The 23266-nt window shown below is 47.8% G+C and overlaps 1 protein-coding gene across 1 annotated transcript in view; it reads right to left on the bottom strand.

The window, feature by feature from the left end:
- The window catches only part of LOC126184472 (uncharacterized), a gene marked incomplete at its 5' end in the record, with an annotated part of 580042 nt that overhangs the window by 134685 nt on the left and 422091 nt on the right, over positions 1-23266 (bottom strand). The window lies entirely within an intron of this gene.

The following is a 23266-nucleotide window of genomic DNA, read 5'->3' as shown; positions in this document are numbered from 1 at the left end:
GCGGGTCTTCAGTTTTCATTTGATTGTCACTTGTAGTTCGCTGAAAACATCAACAGTATATAGGAGGGTTATTCGGAAAGTAAAGGAACAATCACTCGCGAAATCGAAACCACAGTGAAAATCTGATGAAATTTTTGGACAGGTGTGTTGGGAAGTGTCCTTAGTATGCCCGTCGATCGCGTTACGTCGTTCTTTTTAGTTCTGAGCACACAGGGAGCACATAAAGGTACCTAGAGCAATAGTGTCTCCCGCCAAGTACGAGGGCCTGGTGAGAAATTTCGCCTGAAGCTATGCAGCCAACATTACATATCGGTAGTGTGTTTTCTTCTTCAAGACAATTCTCAGCCGCATTCGCAGGGGCAATGAAGATGCTCTAGCATCGTTTTCAATTGGGAATGTTTGATTACTCACAATACAACCCGTAATTGTCTCCCTCTGAGTGTCATCTCTGCTCACATGAACCGCTGGCTATGTAGACAACATTTAGGCACAGACTACGAGCTGCAGGCCAGCGTAGAGAATTGGCGAAAAGCACTGGCGGCTGCCTTCTATAACGAGGGTATTGTTAAGTTGGTAAAACGCTACGACGAACGTCTCCGTCAAATCGGCGACTAAGGAGATAAGTAGCTGTAAGTTGTAGCTAACTGTTGCAAATAAAACAGTTTCGATTTTCACTGTGGTTTCCATTTCGCGAACTATCGTTCCTTACTTTCCGAATAGCCGTGGTAAATCTCACTTGACACGGTGAAGAGGTTATGATGGAAGAGGGGTTGAAGATTCGTCGATAGGGCGAATGACGAATCGGGTATTCCGTAGGTAGTAAGTGGTGGTTTCGGGCTTATTTCTTATAGCGAATGAACGTCGTAAGATGAGAAGCCCAGTACCATTTATCTTGGGAGGATTCTCCGTTTTACTGAGGGTGTTATTTTTTTCTACGTTTCGCTAAGTTTTCTGAATATCTACGTATACATCAATCAGTATCATGCAAATCGCTATACATAGTGTACCACTTTCCCCTTCTAATTGCATCTGCGTGTGATTCGCCGAAGAATGATTTTGGGTACTCCAACTTTTAAGGCCGAATTTGTATAATTTTAACACTGTGGTAGTTGCGCGAGATGATGCCTAAAGACGTAAATTGTTTCTTGAACTGTCATGGTAATTACATTTTCCCAAATAAAAAGGTAAGACTTTTTATAATTCATAACTTTTTTTTCTAGAGATCTCTCACACGCTGCCTGACAAAAGAAAGTGAAACATTCACGAGAGAAGTGGGAAACAAAACTTCACGGTCTGAGTGGGTATGTGATATTATTTCAGTGTTTACAAAATTGTTAGAAACAACTTGGCAGTATGAGTTCACTTATCAGTATAACGTTGCACCCCCTCTGGCCTGGATGCATGCACTAATTCGTTTGGGGAAGGTGTCATAAAGCCGTCGCATTCTTTCCTGAGGTAAGGTGGATCACAACTGTTGCAAATGGTCCTTGACATCCCGGATACTAGCATTGGGACGTTAAAAAATGGCAGCACGATGCTATGGAATGAGAAGTAACACATGATCACGCATGATATCCGTGATGTACCGTTGTGTCATTAGAGTTCCTTCAGTTATTAGCAGCCGTGACCTCAAGTCATGCCCAATGGCTCCCACATCATGACGCTGGGAGTAATACGGCTGTGACCCTCTAAAACATCGGAATAATGGGTCCTCTCCCTATGTCGCTGCCATACTCGCCGACAACAGTCATCCGCGGTAGTGCAGAACCGCGATTCATCACTGAACACAAACGATGCCACCCATCGCCAGTCCATGCTTCACGATCTTGGCACCATTGCAAGCGCAGCTGTTCTTGTTGTGACGTTAACGGGGAATATGCATGGAACGGTAATTCCCTAGTATGGCTGATTACGGTCTACGAACAATGGCGCGGGATGACGCAGAATGCTGCAGGGAGTTGGTTGGTTGTTCTCGGGTAGCAGGCGCAGATGTGAAGGGGTTACGATGTGCTTGATGCACAGTACGGCAGTCCTCCTATGTGGTGGTCAGACGTGGTCATGCGGAGCCTTGAAGACGAGTATGCCTGCCTTACGTTCCTATCCAATCCAACATCAGGCTCTGTCACACCTGAGTGCCCCACATAGCTGGATATTGCACGATTCGACCAGTTGGCAAAAGTCACGCGTACAAAGAGGTCCCTTTCAAATTCTTTCAGGTGCTGATAACGTTCCCTTACATGGGTACGCGATATCTCCTTGTCCTTCGTGATCATTTAACGTTAGACGCTACTAGCGCCCTTTGTACACCTAGCTGACAAAGTCATGGGACAGCGATATCGTCCCATACAGATGGCGGTAGTATCGCATAAAAAAAATGTAAATGTCGTGTAACTAGGGCCTCCCGTTGGGTAGACCGTTCGCCGGGTGCAAGTCTTTCGATTTGACGCCACTTCGACGACTTGCGCGTCGATGGAGATGAAATGATGATAAGGACAACACAACACCCAGTCCCTGAGAGGAGAAAATCTCCGACCCAGCCGGGAATCGAACCCGGGCCCTTAGGATCGACATTCTGTCACGCTGACCACTTTTTTTTTTCTAAATCTCATTTTGTTCGTGTTTGTTCGTTGCTTCTGCTCGTGGCGGACGTCGCAAGACACCCGTTTCAGTTCGTCGTTGATCAATTAACTCAGTTTTTTTATTACAGAGAGCAGCTAACCCTCTGAGAACACGCTGAGTTAACCGTGCCGGCTTAAACTTTTCACTCGATGGAACCACTCAGCTACCGCGGGCGGAGTATCGCATAGATAACGTATAGAAGAGGAGTGCATTGGCGGAGCTATCATTTGTACGCGTTCGCTGACCGTTAGCGCTGCGGATCACGTCGGGGTAGTTCCCAGAGAACAATCGCTCTGAGATAGTAGCGAATAAACTGTGATTCACATAGCGCTGCGCCGCGAAAGGGGTAACACTGGACACGGTCACGAGTGCTTGCCACTGTTTCCTCCGAAAACTCCCTGGAATCTAGGCACCCGCCGCTTTTTCTATTTCTGCAGGAAGAAGACATCTTGCCCTGGCTACCACCTCTGGATGCAGATAGTGCAGGGAGATTAGGGACTCCCAACTGTTAGATCGACATGGGCGTGTCGTTCCCTTTCACAAAAGAGTGGAACTATTGTGCATTCGTGGAAAGTAAAGTGTTGTGTTCAAGGGAAGACCCAAATCTACGCCTGAGATGCCAGGAGAAAGTCGCGTTTGCGACACGAGGAGTGTGGGGGATCGGTGTCTAACGGAAACTTTCCTGTCAGCGCAGCCTCCCTGCTCCCAGCCTTCGAATCCCACCAAGTTGGCGAGGACCGCTTTGAGCGACTGAGGCGGCCATGTCTGTCAATACCGTCGTGAAGTTGCTACGCACCGCGTCAGCACTGGAGACACCCTGTACCGCTTCACAGGGGATGAGGATCTCATCATGGCAAAGACCAGGTACACAGCAAGCAGTGACACCTGCAAGCTGACCACCGCCACCACTCGGTCGTAAATTGCTGCCTGTGGAGTGACTGTCAAGGAGCCTGCAGTACCGCGACCGATGCGGCAGGAGCAGCCGCACCGAAGGAAGGTGGGACGCACCGCCCGTTCCGGAAGAGGACATGGAGGTGTCCCAAACCTCGCGGAAGCGCAATGCAGCAGCCGTAGAGGAATCCTCCTCCATCCAGCCCAGCAAGCCAAAGCAGCAGAAGAAGAGGCCTAAGAGGAGAGGTGGCGCATGCCCGCACCAACCCGATGAAGACGGCTCCATCGCTCGCGACAGGAAGCACACTGTCGGAACCGCAAGTGGGACTGGCTGGTGTGGAGACTGCGAACCGTTATAGTGACATGCCGGAGGCAGCCGAAGAGGAAGGGACAACGCTGCCACAGCTGCAGAAACCGTCTCGCCCATCAGCGGTCCCCATCCGGTGGTCAGCAGGCTACGCGCACTTCCACGAGAAAATACACTCCATCGCCAATCTCCATGGTGTTCGCAAGGGAGACTCCTACCTGTGGAAGGTCCAACCGGAGAGTATCGGTGACTACAGCAAGCTCATGAAGCTCGTGGGGGAAAAAATGATATTGTTTCACACACAATGGCGAGCTGCAGAAACAGTGGTCTTCCGCCACCTTCCAGTGAAGATGGAACCGGAGTTCCTGAAGCAGCAGCCCGCTGCTCAGGCTTTTCCAGTCCACTCCAAAGGCCTGTTGAAGTATCCTAGGTCAGACAGGAACATGTTTCTCTTCCTGGTTGTCCTGGCCGGCAACATCGAAACTCGGAAAATTTTCGATGTGGGAAAGTTCGCGGACTTTTCGGTGCAGGTTGAGCCCCTTTGTGCAAAAGGTAGGAGAGCCCAGTGCTTCTCTTGCCGAGGCATGGATTATGTGGCACGTTACTGCCACATGCCAGACCACTGCGCGAAGTGGGCTGGATGCACCAGACCAGGAAGTGCAGCAAGAAGACGGAAGACCCGCCGACTTGCTGCAACTGTAGGGAGCCGCATGTGGTAAGCTGCAGGTGCTGCAATGCCTTCCGCCGCAAGAGAGCCGCCAGGCGTGTCCAGCCGGGACGCAGCTGCCAGGGGGAAAGCGCCACCCGCGAATTACAAGCCTGCGCCGTCAGCTGCGCCACAGGCAGCAGGAGAGGGGCGCGGACGTCAGACGGAGCGACGCACGTGCAGAGCACACGCAGCAGCCAGCGGACAGCACCCCAGCGACGAAGAACGTCGCAGCCGCCGGAACGGACGCCAGCGAACTCAGTATACTCCTGCGGGCACTGAGCCAGCTTATGAGCCAAATTCAAGCACTCATCGAAGAAGCAACGGCGGCCCTCCGGACCAAAGCCGTCAAAATCCAAGGACACCATGGATAATGCCTATATTTATGCTTTAACCATATGCACGTTCAATGGGAACAGACTGTGTCCCCAGCAGGGCGAATTTCGCGAATGCCTACGGGACGAGGTTGTTGAGACCTGACTGGTACAGGAAACATTCCTCAAACCCGGGGTCCGGCCGCGGTGGTCTCGCGGTTCTAGGCGCTCGGTCCGGAACCGCGCGACTGCTACGGTCGCAGGTTCGAATCCTGCCTCGGGCATGGATGTGTGTGATGTCCTTAGGTTAGTTAGGTTTAAGTAGTTCTAAGTTATAGGGGACTGATGACCACGGATGTTAAGTCCCATAGTGCTCAGAGCCATTTGAACCATTTTTGAACCATTTGAACCAAACCCGGGGTGAACGTGCGACCAGCGAACTACTTATTGCTGCTACCGAGACGACAGAGCCACGCACAAGGGTGGCACTATCATCTACGTGAAGAGGCCGCTGCGACATCATCGAGTCTTCCTGCTGGAGTTCGGCATGTTCAAGGCCACGGGTGTGGTCTGTATAGCGTCTCGCCTAAAAAATGCCAGTGGACGTCGGCTCTCCCGCGTTGTTCGTCGAAACGGCGCAGTGTGCTGAGGCCGTTTGACCCCACGCACTTTTCCGCCCGAGGTCAACCGGATGTGATCGAATTCGCACTACTGAAGGACATCGGACAATTCACGCACCGGTACGCCAAAACGCGGAACGTCCTATCATCCGACCATGCTCCAGTCATCTATGAGAGGGACGTGATCGGCGCCTCCCTTCCAGATCAGCGTCCAAGTTAAAGAAAATTGGACTGCGACCATATCCAGGAGGAAATATTAGAGTCTCTAGAGGGGGCGGCAAACCCCGAAGTAGTAGGAGCCGACGCAGCCCTAGCTTTCCTCAACTGAAGGATAGTACGAGCAGCAAGTTAGGCCATTCCGAGACGACAGCAGCGACCACGAGACTTCTCGCAACAGGTGCCGCCACACAGCCTGGCAGCTATCACCGAGAAGAACCGACCGTTCCGGGAATGCCAGCTCACTCGCCAACGCAACACTAAACGCAGCGTCAACCGCATGCGACGGGGGATGTAGGTAGTAGTCGCAGAACATAGGAACAGAGAGTGGGCAGACTTAGTGTCCACGCTCGACCCAGAGGACAGCAGCGCCTGGAAAATCGTGAAGAACCTCCTGCGGCCCCGATAGCGCATACCATCGCTAAAAGTCGGGAACGAATACTTCAGTGAGTCAGATGCAAAAGCCAGCGTGCTGGACAAAGCATTCGCCGCAACCTTCACGCCAGTGGCCGACGTCGTGGATGAGGCGCACAGCCGTTGGGTCGACGAGCAACTTCCGATCTTCCTAGCAGCTAGGAATGAAGAAGACGTAATCGAGCCGATTACAGTGGAAGAAGTTGCGGTGTAATTTCATTCGCTGAGCACCAGGAGAGCAGGAGGCAGCGACGGAATAAACAAACAACTGCTGAAGAACCTCTCACCAGGAGCTCACCAGCATTTAGCTTACGTGTTCAACGTGATACTTCGCAGAGGCAGTTACCCGGCAACGTGGAAACACGCTGAAGTTGTGGCCATCCCGAAGACCGGCAAAGATCCACGCCAGGTCACCAGCTACCGCCACATCAGCCTGGTCCCGTCCCTCTGGAAAATTTTCGAGAGGCTGTACGCGAAAAGGCTGGTGGAACACGTCACCCCGGAGGGTGTTATTCCAGATGAGCAGTCTTGTTTCCGTAGCTGTCATTCTACTTCTCAGCAGCTTCTGAGACTGGTGATGAGAGCACTGGAAACAAGAGAATACCTTGGGGCAGTGTTCCTCGATATGTCCAGAGCGATCGATTGCGTCCTGCGCGGCGGTCTCGTGTACAAACTCCTTGCACTCGGGATGCCGACATTGCTCGCAGTCCTCCTCAGAGCCTACGTAGCGGAGCGAACGTTCCACGTCAGGGCAGACGATGGTAGTCCAAAGACAGACGGATACATACTGAGGTGCCACAGGGATCGTTGCTCGGCTCCTTGCTGTATTCACTGTACACTGTCGAAATACCGCGGATGGCCCGCTTCGAATTGGCACTCTATGCCGATGCTACAGCGCTGTACACACGCAGCATGGTCGTGCACACGATGCAACGCTGTCTCCAACTCGAATGCGGCACCCTGGGTTTGTGCTCAACGAAATGGCAGCTCAAATTCAACGCAGCGAAGAGCCAGGCAGTGGTCCTCATCTGAAGAATGCTGCCGCCAGATCTCCCGCCAGTCGAAATCCTGGGAGCACCTATCCCACGGAGCAAGACCCCTAGACCAAAGACTCTCCTTGACGCCTCATGTCGGAGACGTCAGAAGCAGAGCCGTAGGGCGCCTTCGCGCTCTTTACCCGCTGCTGAACCCGTAGTCGACACTGCAGTCGCACCGCGGCATCACGCTGTACCTAACACTGGTCCGATCAATGTTAGAATATACAGGGCTATTACAAATGATTGAAGCGATTTCATAAATTCAATGTAGCACCATTCATTGACATATGGTCACGACACACTACAGGTATGTAGAAAAACTCATAAAGTTTTGTTCGGCTGAAGCCGCACTTCAGGTTTCTGCTGCCAGAGCGCTCGAGAGCGCAGTGAGACAAAATGGCGACAGGAGCCGAGAAAGCGTATGTCGTGCTTGAAATGCACTCACATCAGTCAGTCATAACAGTGCAACGACACTTCAGGACGAAGTTCAACAAAGATCCACCAACTGCTAACTCCATTCGGCGATGGTATGCGCAGTTTAAAGCTTCTGGATGCCTCTGTAAGGGAAAATCAACGGGTCGGCCTGCAGTGAGCGAAGAAACGGTTGAACGCGTGCGGGCAAGTTTCACGCGTAGCCCGCGGAAGTCGACGAATAAAGCAAGCAGGGAGATAAACGTACCACAGCCGACGGCTTGGAAAATCTTACGGAAAAGGCTAAAGCAGAAGCCTTACCGTTTACAATTGCTACAAGCCCTGACACCCGATGACAAAGTCAAACGCTTTGAATTTTCGGCGCGGTTGCAACAGCTCATGGAAGAGGATGCGTTCAGTGCGAAACTTGTTTTCTGTGATGAAGCAACATTTTTTCTTAATGGTGAAGTGAACAGACACAATGTGCGAATCTGGGCGGTAGAGAATGCTCACGCATTCGTGCAGCAAATTCGCAATTCACCAAAAGTTAACGTGTTTTGTGCAATCTCACGGTTTAAAGTTTACGGCCCCTTTTTCTTCTGCGAAAAAAACGTTACAGGACACGTGTATCTGGACATGCTGGAAAATTGGCTCATGCCACAACTGGAGACCGACAGCGCCGACTTCATCTTTCAACAGGATGGTGCTCCACCGCACTTCCATCATGATGTTCGGCGTTTCTTAAACAGGAGATTGGAAAACCGATGGACCGGTCGTGGTGGAGATCATGATCAGCAATTCATGTCATGACCTCCACGCTCTCCCGACTTAACCCCATGCGATTTCTTTCTGTGGGGTTATGTGAAAGATTCAGTGTTTAAACGTCCTCTACCAAGAAACGTGCCAGAACTGCGAGCTCGCATCAACGATGCTTTCGAACTCATTGATGGGGACATGCTGCGCCGAGTGTGGGAGGAACTTGATTATCGGCTTGATGTCTGCCGAATCACTAAAGGGGCATATATCGAACATTTGTGAAAGCCTAAAAAAACTTTTTGAGTTTTTGTATGTGTGTGCAAAGCATTGTGAAAATATCTCAAATAATAAAGTTATTGTAGAGCTGTGAAATCGCTTCAATCATTTGTAATAACCCTGTACAACTGTGGTGTGGGGAAAGGCCACAGATTCGCTCATCGCAACGCTGTAAAGGATCCAGAATCGAGCTCTGAAGACCACTCTACGTCTTTCGAGGGACTATTCCACTTGCCTGCTGCACAATCGCTTCAATCATTTGTAATAACCCTGTACAACTGTGGTGTGGGGAAAGGCCACAGATTCGCTCATCGCAACGCTGTAAAGGATCCAGAATCGAGCTCTGAAGACCACTCTACGTCTTTCGAGGGACTATTCCACTTGCCTGCTGCACAAGCATCCCTTCCCAGCTGGACAGATTCAGGATTATCGTGAGATCGTTCTTTGAGAAGGGGGTGATATCCTGCAACCGGTTCGTCGTGGTCTGGGCCATCACCCTCATCACAGGCCAAGAACACATTGGCCTGATCTGCTGCGAGAATAATGTTTTTTCAGCCGACACGGGATATCATTAGCTCCACACCCAAGGACAAGTCGTGTAGGTAAGTTTCTTTTCTTTTCTTCCCCACAGGAACAGCAGGAACAGCCTTTTTATGCTTACACTGCTCAACATGCCGAGCAAGGAGAGCTCACCAATGGAGCGACAGCGACAGGAGCTGTCATTTGTACTCGTGATTCACGTGATAAAGTTTCCGGCGAGATTATGGCTACACGACGGGAATTAACAGGCTTTGAACGTTGAATGTTAATCGGAGCTAGATGCATGGGACATTCCATTTAAAGGAATCCTTAGGGAATTCAATATTCCGGGATCCACAGTGACAAGAGTGTGCCGAGAATACCAAATTTCAGGCATTGCCTCTCACTACAGACAACGCAGTCTCAGACAGCTTTCACGCAAGGACCGGGAACAGCAGCGTTTGCGTAGAGTTGTCACTGCCAAATCCTGGGAGCACCTATCCCACGGAGCAAGACCCCTAGACCAAAGACTCTCCTTGACGCCTTCTAACAGCCGTGTACCGCAAGTCTCTAGAGGAACGGAAGGTTCCAAATGATTGGAGAAGAGCACAGGTAGTCCCAGTCTTCAAGAAGGGTCGTCGAGCAGATGCGCAAAACTATAGACCTATATCTCTGACGTCGATCTGTTGTAGAATTTTAGAACATGTTTTTTGCTCGAGTATCATGTCGTTTTTGGCAACTCAGAATCTACTATGTAGGAATCAACATGGATTCCGGAAACAGCGATCGTGTGAGACCCAACTCGCTTTATTTGTTCATGAGACCCAGAAAATATTAGATACAGGCTCCCAGGTAGATGCTATTTTTCTTGACTTCCGGAAGGCGTTCGATACAGTTCCGCACTGTCGCCTGATAAACAAAGTAAGAGCCTACGGAATATCAGATTAGCTGTGTGACTGGATTGAAGAGTTTTTAGCAAACAGAACACAGCATGTTGTTATCAACCGAGAGGCGTCTACAGACGTTAAAGTAACCTCTGGCGTGCCACAGGGGAGTGTTATGGGACCATTGCTTTTCACAATATATATAAATGACCTAGCAGATAGTGTCGGAAATTCCATGCGGCTTTTCGCGGATGATGCTGTAGGATACAGAGAAGTTGCAGCATTAGAAAATTGTAGCGAAATGCAGGAAGATCTGCAGCGGATAGGCACTTGGTGCAGGGAGTGGCAACTGACCCTTAACATAGACAAATGTAAAGTATTGCGAATACATACAAAGAAGGATCCTTTATTGTATGATTATATGATAGCGGAACAAACACTGGTAGCAGTTACTTCTGTAAAATATCTGGGAGTATGCGTGCGGAACGATTTGAAGTGGAATGATCATGTAAAATTGATTGTTGGTAAGGCGGGTACCAGGTTGAGATTCACTGGGAGAGTCTTTAGAAAATGTAGTCCATCAACAAAGGAGGTGGCTTACAAAACACTCGTTCGACCTATACTTGAGTATTGCTCATCAGTGTGGGATCCGTACCAGATCGGGTTGACGGAGGAGATAGAGAAGATCCAAAGAAGAGCGGCGCGTTTCGCCATAGGGTTATTTGATAACCGTGATAGCGTTACGGAGATGTTTAACGGGCTCAGGTGGCAGACTCTGCAAGAGAGGCGCTCTGCGTCGCGGTGTAGCTTGCTCGCCGGGTTTCGAGAGGGTGCGTTTCTGGATGAGGTATCGAATATATTGCTTCCCCCTACTTATACCTCCCGAGGAGATCACGAATGTAAAATTAGAGAGATTAGAGCGCGCACGGAAGCTTTCAGACAGTCGTTCTTCCCGCGAACCATACGCGACTGGAACAGGAAAGGGAGGTAACGACAGTGGCACGTAAAGTGCCCTCCGCCACACACCGTTGGGTGGCTTGCGGAGTATAAATGTAGATGTAGATGTAGATGCAAGCAACACTGCGTGAAATAACCGCAGAAATAAATGTTGGACTTGTGACGAACGTATCCGTTAGGAAGTGCGGTGAAATTTGGCGTTAATGAGCTATGGCAGCAGACGACCGATGCGCGTGCCTTTGCCAACAGCACTACACGCCTATCCTACCGTGACCATATCGGTTGGACCTTACACGACTGAAAAACTATGGCCTGGTAGGACGGATACGTCCCGATTTCATTTGGTAAGAGCTAACGTTAGGGTTCGTGTGTGGCGGAGACCCTACGAAGACATGGACCCAAGTTGTCAACAAGGTACTGTGCAAGCTGGTGGTGGCTTCATAATCGTGGGGGGCTGTGTTTACATGGAGTGGACTGAGTCCTCTTGTCCAAATGAACCGATCATTGAATCATTGACTGAAAACGGTTATGTTCGGCTACTTGGAGACCATTTTCAGCCATTAGTGAACTTCGTCTTCCGAAAAAATGATGTAATTTTTGTGGATGATAATGCATCTTGTCACCGAGCCACAATTGTTCGTCATTTGCTTGAAGAACATTCTGGACAATTCGAGCGAATGATTTGGCCACACAGATCAAATAACATGAATCCCACCGAAAATTTATGGGACGTAATCGAGATCTCATTTCGTGCATAAAATCCTTCACTGGCAATACTTTCACGATTATGGACGGCTATAGAGGCAGAAAGGCTCAATTTTTCTGCAGGGAACTTCCAACGACTTTTTGAGTCCATGCCACGTCGAGTTTCTGCACTACGCCGGGGAAAAGGAGGTCCGACACGATATTAGGAAGTATTCATGACTTTTGTCACCTCAGTGCATAGCCTATGACGACTGGTAACAACACTAAAAACGAACAACACTAATGCACTCTGGTTGCCGTTCCAAGAGTCATAGAGAATCGCAGGTGTAATCATTTACCTACTGTCAATCATGTGTACGTGTACGAAATTAAATTGACATCCGACAATTTGTTCTCAGTGCTTCACTTTTTCTGTGAGACAGTGTAGTAGTACGTTGCGCATTGCTGCGACACTCTCACGCAGTATTTCTCTAAACCCCTTCCATCGCTTGGGTTAATTCACCTCGAGAAGGCACCAGACTGTAATGACTATAGACCGCGATGTGAACCAGTGTTCTGTAAACTTTATAGCAATGCGACGCACTGCAGACGGCAGCGGAACAAGAGATGGTGTCTGAAAGCGAATGTGGCTTCAGTCTTGGAAACGATGAGGAGCGAGAAGGACTAATTGGCAACTATTCCGCCTGTCTTACCTCTGGAGCGAATTTATTCGGAGCAACAGACTGGTGAAGGAGAGTTATGTGAGCAGCATTATTCGTCTGACAAACTGAATGAGGTGGTGCAGTCACTCAGTCACTAGATTTACATATTGCAGGATCGTTGTTACAATACCGGCGCACTCGTCCGTTATTTTCGTAAATAATTTCCAGCAAGTAGCAGAAAGTATTCATTTATGTGCTGTACTCGTCTTAGGGCTCCACCTATAGTGGTCTAAATGCCAACAGGAGTTTAATTTAGCGTCTATCCTAGAGAGATGCATATACAGGGTTAAAAAAGCGGTGCTAACAATCTCAGAGGGGCTGTAGACGTGGCTTGAGGAACAAACTGAGGATACGCACCCACAACCGGGACCGTCATCCGATCTTACTACAGAGCTTTGCAGAGTAATCATGTAGATGTAGATGTAGATGTAGAGCTTCATGTGCAAGGCGATCGAAACCTCCATCTAGGTCACCCATACTCTAGCAAACATGAGTTTGTACGCTGATCGACCGCAACTAAAGTTCCGACGGGCGTGGGCGTCTTCGACGCCATCTAACGTCCGTAGTACCATCGGTCTCTTTCCGAATGTCACTGTTGAAGTTCGTCAGCGTCCCAACTTCTGATGAACGGCTTCTCTAGTTGCAGGGAACTTTGAAGTTCTGTAATGTCGTTGTAAAACGTTTCCGGAACTGGGTTTCTATAGTCAATTTGTTCCTCAAGACACCCCCTATGACTCCTTGCAGTTTGTCGATGTCGTTTTGTGACGTCCTGTTCATAGGGTTTCTGCAAATAAGTGGCAGGAAGTCATGAGCTTCAGTGCATTGTCATATCTCAGACCCGACAACTCAGCATTTCTTAATAGAACTTTTACTGAATTTTCAGTCATTAGCACATAGCAAGCATTGGAAAACCCTTTTTGTTTCCCGCGAGAACGTCCTTCTATAAGTTCCGTATTTCATTTTCAGACGCCCTAAAATGGTTCAAATGGCTCTGAGCACTATGGGACTTAACAGCTATGGTCATCAGTCCCCTAGAACTTAGAACTACTTAAACCTAACTAACCTAAGGACATCACACAACACACAGTCATCACGAGGCAGAGAAAATCCCTGACCCTGCCGGGAATCCAGACACCCTATATACTAGTTAGTGAAACTGCGTATTTTCCGAAAAATATAGGGACGAAGATTACTTTTTAACGCCCATCGACGACAAGGCAGATACAGATTGAGCACAAGCTTGATTTGTACAAGGAGGAAGTAAATCGTCGGTGTCATCTTCAACGGAACCATCCCAGCTTTTATTTTAAACAGTATCATAAAATCATAAAACTAACATCTGGATGACCGCGAGAGTATTTGAATTGCCTCCCTCCTGGCTGTAAGTAAAGTGTCTTAACCATTGCATCAGTAATAAAGCTGTACGGGTACGAGGACAAAGGACCCTTTGTACTTCTTATGTAAACAAACTGACCTAGCGTCTTTATGTAAACAAACATCTCACTTATGCTCCATAAGTTATGTTTACACTTCTGTAGTTTACGACCCAAATGTAGATAAATTGGCTGTGCGTACTATTAACTTATGTTGACATAATTCTAATCGTTGAGCAGGTGCTTTTAGCCCAATCTTAATGCCCCTAATTTACAACCCGCTCTTCTAGCCCAGTTGGGTGGAGTGAATTTTTATGATTTATGATCCGAAAATGACGTCACACTCTTTGACATTGCAGTGGATGCGTGAAATTCAAAGGGATGCTATCCTATTGGCTGAATTGCCATAATTTAATGATGTCATAGCTATCCAGACACTTTGGCATTACACTGTACAAGGGCAATTTAAAGAAATCCTTCCCCACACCTCTACGCCAATTGGGTTATGTACAAACAGCTTAGCGGGCATCAGTGTTATTTAGCACATATTTTGCGAATTTTTCTTATGTAGCTACTGCTCTAAGTTCAACAATGACTTTGCAATATTTGAATCTTCCATTACTATTTACAGGTTTGGGGAAGTTTGTTAAAGTTTTGGGGCAGTTTATTATAACTTTTGCTCAAGACCGTCATTCAAAGACTCACGTTTATGATCATAAATAAGAGACTTTCAAATTTCAACAATTACCACAGTGCATTATTTAAACAAATACAGTGATATACCAAAGTTTAATGTTTACCTAGTGCCACAATACGTTATTTAGAATATACACTCCTGCGACACACAGATTACACTGGCATCAAACGTTTAAACAAGTGCTACGTTGCTACTGACGTCACTGAGCCATTGCTGCTGCCAATAGTGGCAGCCCAGCGCACTGCATTTTGCGCCCTGTATACCCCAAGGTCCTTTGGACAACAGCTGAAATTTAATTATTTGCTATTGCCTCCGGTGTTGCAATTTTAATTTCCAGCTACTTATTGCACAGCACTGACGCAGGTAAAACAGCGGTGCTACAATCCTTTTGCATATGTATACGTACATATGGACAGATAAATATTAGACACTGTGGAAGTAATTCATTGCGTGAGACAGAGAAGACTATAGGGACAGGCAGCGTGGTAGAGTGGCATCTAGACTTCATTTGCAGGAAAAAAGTAAGATGGAAAGCTACTACAGATAAGAGACAGGATATTTCAGCTGGAGGTAGCAAGTGTTCGTCCTTGTGCTGTCAATACGTTAAGGTTAGAATGGTAAACGCCGGCATGTGCTTTACGTAGAGAACGGCTACATTTTAATATTTGTTTCCATCGATGTAATATGGTCAAAAATTTGCGGTTCCGGTATATCATTGCCAGCTTCACATATTTATGAATCTACTATACAAGCAGGCTACTACATTTCAATTCATTCAAAAGCTTATGTTGCCATATCCTCTGCCGAAAATTTCGATGCTCTTCTCAGCATGGATAATTGGATGAGTTGCTAACAACAGTTATCAGTTGTAAAATATCTGCTGAGGCAGTGTCTGTATGTAAGGGGGTATATGTTTCGGTGGACTCATAAGCCTCCCCAATTTCCCAGACGGTACTGTTGGTTCACAGATACATAGGGAAGACGTATTTGGTACCCAGGTTCTCATGAGAAATAAGATGAGATACCGCTAACTGTTTTGTTTGGGGGGTGGGCGCTCCTGATGCCATGGCGAATGCAATAGTGCGCCCTATTACGTAATTAGGATGTTAAGAGCTTGTACTGCTCCTCAACGTCACGTGGAATACTAACTGGGTGAGACGTGCGGTATCAGCACGGATTATCGCTCTCAGACAATGCGACAGACAGTCCCCGAAGTCATGCACGTGCTGGACTTCCCGCTAGCCACCACATCAGGAATGTTCCATGAGTACCACGATTCGGGAAAAGTCGCCGTCGTAGACAACTGCGGTGAACAAAAAGATGTTGACAACCAGGCTTGCCGTCGAATATCGCGAATTACGAGGGGGTTTAAAAAGTAAGATAACAACTCCTCTGCAAGATAAAGTTTAGTTAGGAAAATCGAAGACATACACGACGTTACTAGGCCACTGGACATATACACACATCAAAAAAAAGTTTTCCATTACCCCAGTTCCTAGAATTTCTGAAGATAGACGTTGACTGTGGATATTGTATCATAGACACAGTCCCTTCGACTGTTCAGAGATGTCACTAAACCCGCCCAAAGATGTAAACAACAATGCATGAGCAGCGTCTATTAGACGGAGGGGGTCCGACAGCCGAACAGTTTCAGTCATTCCACCAAGAAGGAGGTACACGGCTCGTGTTGTCGGTAGTTCAGCCATGCCTAGATGGTCAATACCACGGCTCGATCGCATCCGCATTGTTACTTTGTGCCAGGAAGGGCTCTCAACAACGAAAGTGTCCAGGCGTCTCGGAAAGAACCAAAGCGATGTTGCTCGGGCATGGAGGAGATACAGAGATACAGAAACTGTCGATGACATGCCTCGCTCAGGCCGCCCAAGGGCTACTACTGCAGTGGATGACCGCTACCTACGGATTATGGTTCGGAGGAACCCTGACAGCAACGTCACAATGTTGAAATGTTGAATAATGCTATTCGTGCAGCCACAGGACGTCGTGTTACGACTCAAACTGTGTGAAATGGGCTGCATGATGCGCAACTTCACTCCCGACGTCCATGGCGAGGTCCATCTTTGCAACCACGACACCATGCATCGCGATACAAATGGGCCCAACAACATGACTAATGGACCGCTCAGGATTGGCATCACGTTCTTTTCACCGATGAGTCTTGCATATGCCTGCAACCACACAATCGTCGGAGACGTGTTTGGAGGCAACCTGGTCAGGCTGAACGCCTTAGACACACTGTTTAGCGAGTGCAGCAGGGTGGAGGTTCCCTGCTGTTTTGTGGTGGCATTATGTGGGGCCGACGTACGCCACTGGTGATCATGGAAGGCGCTGTAACGACTATACGATACGTGAATGCCTTCCTCTGACCAACAATATCGGCAGCATATTGGCGAGGCATTCGTCTTCATGGACGATAATTCGCGCCCCCATCGTGCACATCTTGTGCTCCACGAATACAGGCATGCATCAATGCAAGAGGACGTGCTACGGGGTATCAGGTTCCGGAACTCTGGGAATCGAATTGATGTAAAACTTTTTTTGATGTGTGTATTATTTTTTCAGATAGCCACAGTAGTTGTCTAAGAATTAGGTCAACCAGTGAACCAATATATTGACGCCGGCAAAAAAAAAAAAAGAAAAAAAAAACAGAATGTGTGTCTGGACGCCACTCAACAACAACCTCTTGAACGTCGGTATCGGTTCTGAAATGACGACCGGCCAGGTGCTTCTTTAATAGTGGGAAAAGGTGAAAACCACCCACTTAGTGTGAGATCTGGGCTGTACCGCGGGTGTTCCAGTGCAGTACATCGGAAAGGCTGAACAAAATTATGCGAAGCTGAGACAGTATACTTCCCATACTGACAGACGTTGTCGCGCAACAATACATCTTTCGAAAGCCACTTCGGTTATTTCCATTGAAGCGCCTTATCACTGTCTCTAAGTGGGTGAGTAAATCAACCAGCGACACATCCTGCGTGTCACATAAGACAGTGTCAACTTTCTTAGAAATAGGAATAGGGAGACAAGGGGTGTCTGAACAACATTGTTATTTTCTTTGCTTCAGGTTTCACGATATGGCGCAGGAATGAAATAACTTCTGCCTGATACTGAAACTAAGTGTCGAAGACAAAACCTGATTGTCTTGGCTTTATTTCTCATTTCAGAAATGCAGCGGTACCTAGCGACAATACGTCTTCACGTAGCTCAATACGTTGAGTACGATATCCACTGCATTGTCATTGAAGATTTTGAGTCCACGTGCAGTCTGTGTCGTATGAATGTGACGACAGGTTTGAACCAACACTTTAACACAGCACACGTTCGCGTCTGAAGGGGACGAACTGGCCCACCCCAATCTTTGCCGCCTCACGTAAATTTCTGACTCCAGTATTACACCTGTTTTCGTTACATTACACACTCTCTGTAAACTTCCACTAACTGGCGACGAACTGCAGGTGGAGTCGCCAACTTTAAACGCAAAAACCGTACTAAATTTCTCGCTTCAATTGTAGACCACGTACCTGTGAATAACTTCATCATGAAAATGTATTTAGAATCACAGGGGCGCAGCTACCACCAATCTAGTTGTGTCGCTTGAAAGACTGATCGCGTTTTCTATGTAGATATGGAATTTAAGTCGCACGGTAGATTCACACAGCTGCGACAGCGCGTGTTGCCTTACTTATTCAACTACTCTGGTATAACAGCGGATAGACAGACATCAACAACAGCCAATAACTTGCCAGTTCAGGATTGAACAATAACAATCTGCGAGCAGCCGCTATATCCACAAAACCTCATCGCAATGAAGCAAGTGGCCCACATTATTACTCTGATCATAGCACGCCTCATTTCCAACAGTTAACGATAGACGCAGAAACGCCGCTAGTTGACGCTCGAAGTATTCTAAATTTCGTCTGGACTGATGATACGCCGTTCACGTTGACACACGCCATGCAAAACTTCGACAATGTCAGATATCACATCTGGCGATGTATACCGTTTGCCAACCAAACACCCTTCTGCCAGGTGACTGGGTGTTGTTCCGTTTGCCGGAAGTCTACATGAGCTGAAGCCTCATAGGTGAACGAAAAACAAATTTCTGTCCGATCATGTGCATTAGTTTTTTTAACTAACTTCAGCGAGAAATTCTCGACACCATCGTTTCTGCATGTATCTGAATGGTTAGAAGAACGCTCCACGAACTTGAGGGTTCATCAGTCTTGACCATCATTCTATTGAGCCCATCTGGACAACATAGAGCGAGATCGAAAAATATTAGTCTGAGATACAGCTCCGAATAACGTCCATCAGTCGTTGGCGGCGACTGAGTGGCAGTGGAGAAATATTTATTCCAATGCTTTTGCTACCTCGTGGATACATACCACGAGTTATCGTCGTTGTTATCAGGATGAGATGAGGAACTACACTTTAATTACATGAGTGACATTTTTCATGCATGTTGGTGATGTTTTCACCCTTTAAGACGAGGACATGTCACTTAATGAGTTCTGCAATTAGGATACGTTTCACTGTACGTGAGGTATAACTTGAGTTATTTTTACTTTAATTGTTGTTTTCTGGGTTACATAAGTCTCTGGACGCAAAGTTAGTGGTTATTACTATAGGGTGTGATCACCCTTCGCCTTTATGACAGCTTGAGTTATGCTGGTGGCATTTTCAGTGAGGTGTCTAAATGTCTGTGGCGGTCTGGTAACCCAAACTTCATCAAGAGCCGAAATCCGATGCAAGGGTCTGGAGTGAAGTCGATCTTCTCATTCATCCCACTGGTGTTCCATTGAGACCCTGGTTAGGCCAGTCCATTTGAGGAATCTTGTTGCCCACAAACCATTGCCTTACAGATGCTGCTTTACGAAAGGGTGTATTGTCATGCTGATACAATCAGTCATCGTCTCCGAACTGTTCCTCTCCTGTACGCAGTACACAATGCTGTAAAATATATTCATATCCTTCCGCATTTAGCGTTTTCTTAAGCATGATAAGGGGACAATATCGCAACTATGAAAAAAAAAAACATACTGCCATACCACCTCCTACATACTTCACTCTTCGCAATACACATGATGGCAAGTAACGTTAACGTTCTCCAGGCATTCAGAACCAAAAATGCTTCTATCGGATTGCCAAACGGTATGGCGCGATTCATCACTCCAAATAATTAATTTCCAATCATCCACCGTTCAGTGGCGTCGCTTTTTGCACCACTTGATGCATCACTTTTACTGACTACAAAAAGTGGGGATCGTAACGAGCTGTTCGACAAATGCATCCCATTGTTTTTATCTCCCTACGCACAGTCAGTGTGCTAGATACACTGATGGTAGCACTTTGGAAGTCACGAGTCATTCCTTCTAATGATTTCTTGCGATTTTTACAACAACCCTTCACAATGCTCAACGGTCTGTGTCTGTCAGTACATAAGGTCTGCCTGGTCTTGGTTTAACTGTCGTTGTTTCTTTGCGTTTTCACTTCACATGTCATCACCAACAGTCGACTTGGGCAGCTTTAGATAGGTTTTAATGTCTCTCATGGATTTATTACTCTGATGACATTCGTGTTCTAAGTCACTGAGATCTCCTGATCGACCCTTTGTGATGTTACCGCTTCTCTACTGACAACACAATGCTCCCCGCCTCCTTTTATGTTGGCAAGCCGCACTCACGTGACATCAAGTAGTTAATTTTGCATTCCATAAGGGTGTCTGCCTCCCCCCATGAACCATGGACCTTGCCGCTGGTGGGGAGGCTTGTGTGCTTCAGCGATACAGATAGCTGTACCGTAGGTGCAACCACAACGGAGGGGTACCTGTTGAGAGGCCAGGCAAACGTGTGGTTCCTGAAGAGGGGCAGCAGCCTTTTCAGTAGTTGCAAGGGCAACAGTCTGGATGATTGACTGATCTGGCCTTGTAACAATAACCAAAACGGCCTTGCTGTGCTGGTACTGCGAACGGCTGAAAGCAAGGGGAAACTACGGCCGTAATTTTTCCCGAGGGCATGCAGCTTTACTGTATGATTAAATGATGATGGCATCCTCTTGGGTAAAATATTCCGGGGGTAAAATAGTCCCCCATTTGGATCTCCGGGCGGGGACTACTCAAGAGGATGTCGTTATCAGGAGAAAGGAAACTGGCGTTCTACGGATCGGAGCGTGGAATGTCAGATCACTTAATCGGGCAGGTAGGTTAGAAAATTTAAAAAGGGAAATGGATAGGTTAAAGTTAGATATAGTGGGAATTAGTGAAGTTTGGTGGCAGGAGGAACAAGACTTTTGGTCAGGTGCCTACAGGGTTATAAACACAAAATCAAATAGGGGTAATGCAGGAGTAGGTTTAATAATGAATAGGAAAATAGGAATGCGGGTAAGCTACTACAAACAGCATAGTGAACGCATTATTGTTGCCAAGATACACTCCTGGAAATGGAAAAAAGAACACATTGACACCGGTGTGTCAGACCCACCATACTTGCTCCGGACACTGCGAGAGGGCTGTACAAGTAATGATCACACGCACGGCACAGCGGGCACACCAGGAACCGCGGTGTTGGCCGTCGAATGGCGCTAGCTGCGCAGCATTTGTGCACCGCCGCCGTCAGTGTCAGCCAGTTTGCCGTGGCATACGGAGCTCCATCGCAGTCTTTAACACTGGTAGCATGCTGCGACAGCGTGGACGTGAACCGTATGTGCAGTTGACGGACTTTGAGCGAGGGCGTATAGTGGGCATGCGGGAGGCCGGGTGGACGTACCGCCGAATTGCTCAACACGTGGGGCGTGAGGTCTCCACAGTACATCGATGTTGTCGCCAGTGGTCGGCGGAAAGTGCACGTGCCCGTCGACCTGGGACCGGACCGCAGCGACGCACGGATGCACGCCAAGACCGTAGGATCCTACGCAGTGCCGTAGGGGACCGCACCGCCACTTCCCAGCAAATTAGGGACACTGTTGCTCCTGGGGTATCGGCGAGGACCATTCGCAACCGTCTCCATGAAGCTGGGCTACGGTCCCGCACACCGTTAGGCCGTCTTCCGCTCACGCCCCAACATCGTGCAGCCCGCCTCCAGTGGTGTCGCGACAGGCGTGAATGGAGGGACGAATGGAGACGTGTCGTCTTCAGCGATGAGAGTCGCTTCTGCATTGGTGCCAATGATGGTCGTATGCGTGTTGGGCGCCGTGCAGGTGAGCGCCACAATCAGGACTGCATACGACCGAGGCACACAGGGCCAACACCCGGCATCATGGTGTGGGGAGCGATCTCCTACACTGGCCGTACACCACTGGTGATCGTCGAGGGGACACTGAATAGTGCACGGTACATCCAAACCGTCATCGAACCCATCGTTCTACCATTCCTAGACCGGCAAGGGAACTTGCTGTTCCAACAGGACAATGCACGTCCGCATGTATCCCGTGCCACCCAACGTGCTCTAGAAGGTGTAAGTCAACTACCCTGGCCAGCAAGATCTCCGGATCTGTCCCCCATTGAGCATGTTTGGGACTGGATGAAGCGTCGTCTCACGCGGTCTGCACGTCCAGCACGAACGCTGGTCCAACTGAGGCGCCAGGTGGAAATGGCATGGCAAGCCGTTCCACAGGACTACATCCAGCATCTCTACGATCGTCTCCATGGGAGAATAGCAGCCTGCATTGCTGCGAAAGGTGGATATACACTGTACTAGTGCCGACATTGTGCATGCTCTGTTGCCTGTGTCTATGAGCCTGTGGTTCTGTCAGTGTGATCATGTGATGTATCTGACCCCAGGAATGTGTCAATAAAGTTTCCCCTTCCTGGGACAATGAATTCACGGTGTTCTTATTTCAATTTACAGGAGTGTACATACGAAGCCCACACCTACTACAGTAGTACAAGTTTATATGCCAACTAGCTCTGAGAATGACGAAGAAATTGAAGAAATGTATGTTGAAATAAAAGATATTATTCAGATAGTGAAGGGTGACGAAAATTTAATAGTTATGGGTGACTGGAATTCGATAGTAGGAAAAGGGAGAGAAGGAAACGTAGTAGGTGAATATGGATTGGGGCTAAGAAATGAAAGAGGAAGCCGCCTGGTAGAATTTTGCACAGAGCACAACTTAATCATAGCTAACACTTGGTTTAAGAATCATGAAAGAAGGTTGTATACATGGAAGAACCCTGGAGATACTAAAAGGTATCAGATAAGGATGTAGAGGGTTATCTCACGAGAGGTAAGATAGATACTGCCTACAGGAAAATTAAAGTGCCCTTTGGAGAAAAGAGACCCACTTGTATGAATATCAAGAGCTCAGATGGAAAACCAGTTCTAAGCAAAGAAGGGAAAGCAGAAAGGTGGAAGGAGTATATAGAGGGCCTATACAAGGGCGATGTACTTGAGGACAATATTATGGAAATGGAATAGGATGTAGATGAAGATGAAGTGGGAAATACGATACTGCTTGAAGAGTTTGACAGAGCACTGAAAGACCAAAATCGAAACAAGGCCCACGGAGTAGACAACATTTCATTGGAACTACTGACAGCCTTGGGAGAGCCAGTCCTGACAAAACTGTACCATCTGGTGAGCAAGATGTATGAAACTGGCGAAATACCCTCAGACTTCAAGAAGAATATAATAATTCCAATCCCAAAGAAAGCAGGTGTTGACAGATGTGAAAATTACCGAACAATCAGTTTAATAAGCCACAGCTGCAAAATACTAACACGATTTCTTTACAGACGAACTAGTAGAAGCCGACCTCGGGGAAGATCAGTTTGGATTCCGTAGAAATACTGTAACACGTGAGGCAATACTGACCTTACGACTTATCTTAGAAAAAAGATTAAGGAAAG

The sequence above is a fragment of the Schistocerca cancellata genome, chromosome 4, assembly GCF_023864275.1.
Source record: "Schistocerca cancellata isolate TAMUIC-IGC-003103 chromosome 4, iqSchCanc2.1, whole genome shotgun sequence".
Lineage (NCBI taxonomy): Eukaryota > Metazoa > Arthropoda > Insecta > Orthoptera > Acrididae > Schistocerca > Schistocerca cancellata.
This window is presented reverse-complemented; position numbering and strand designations above follow the sequence as displayed.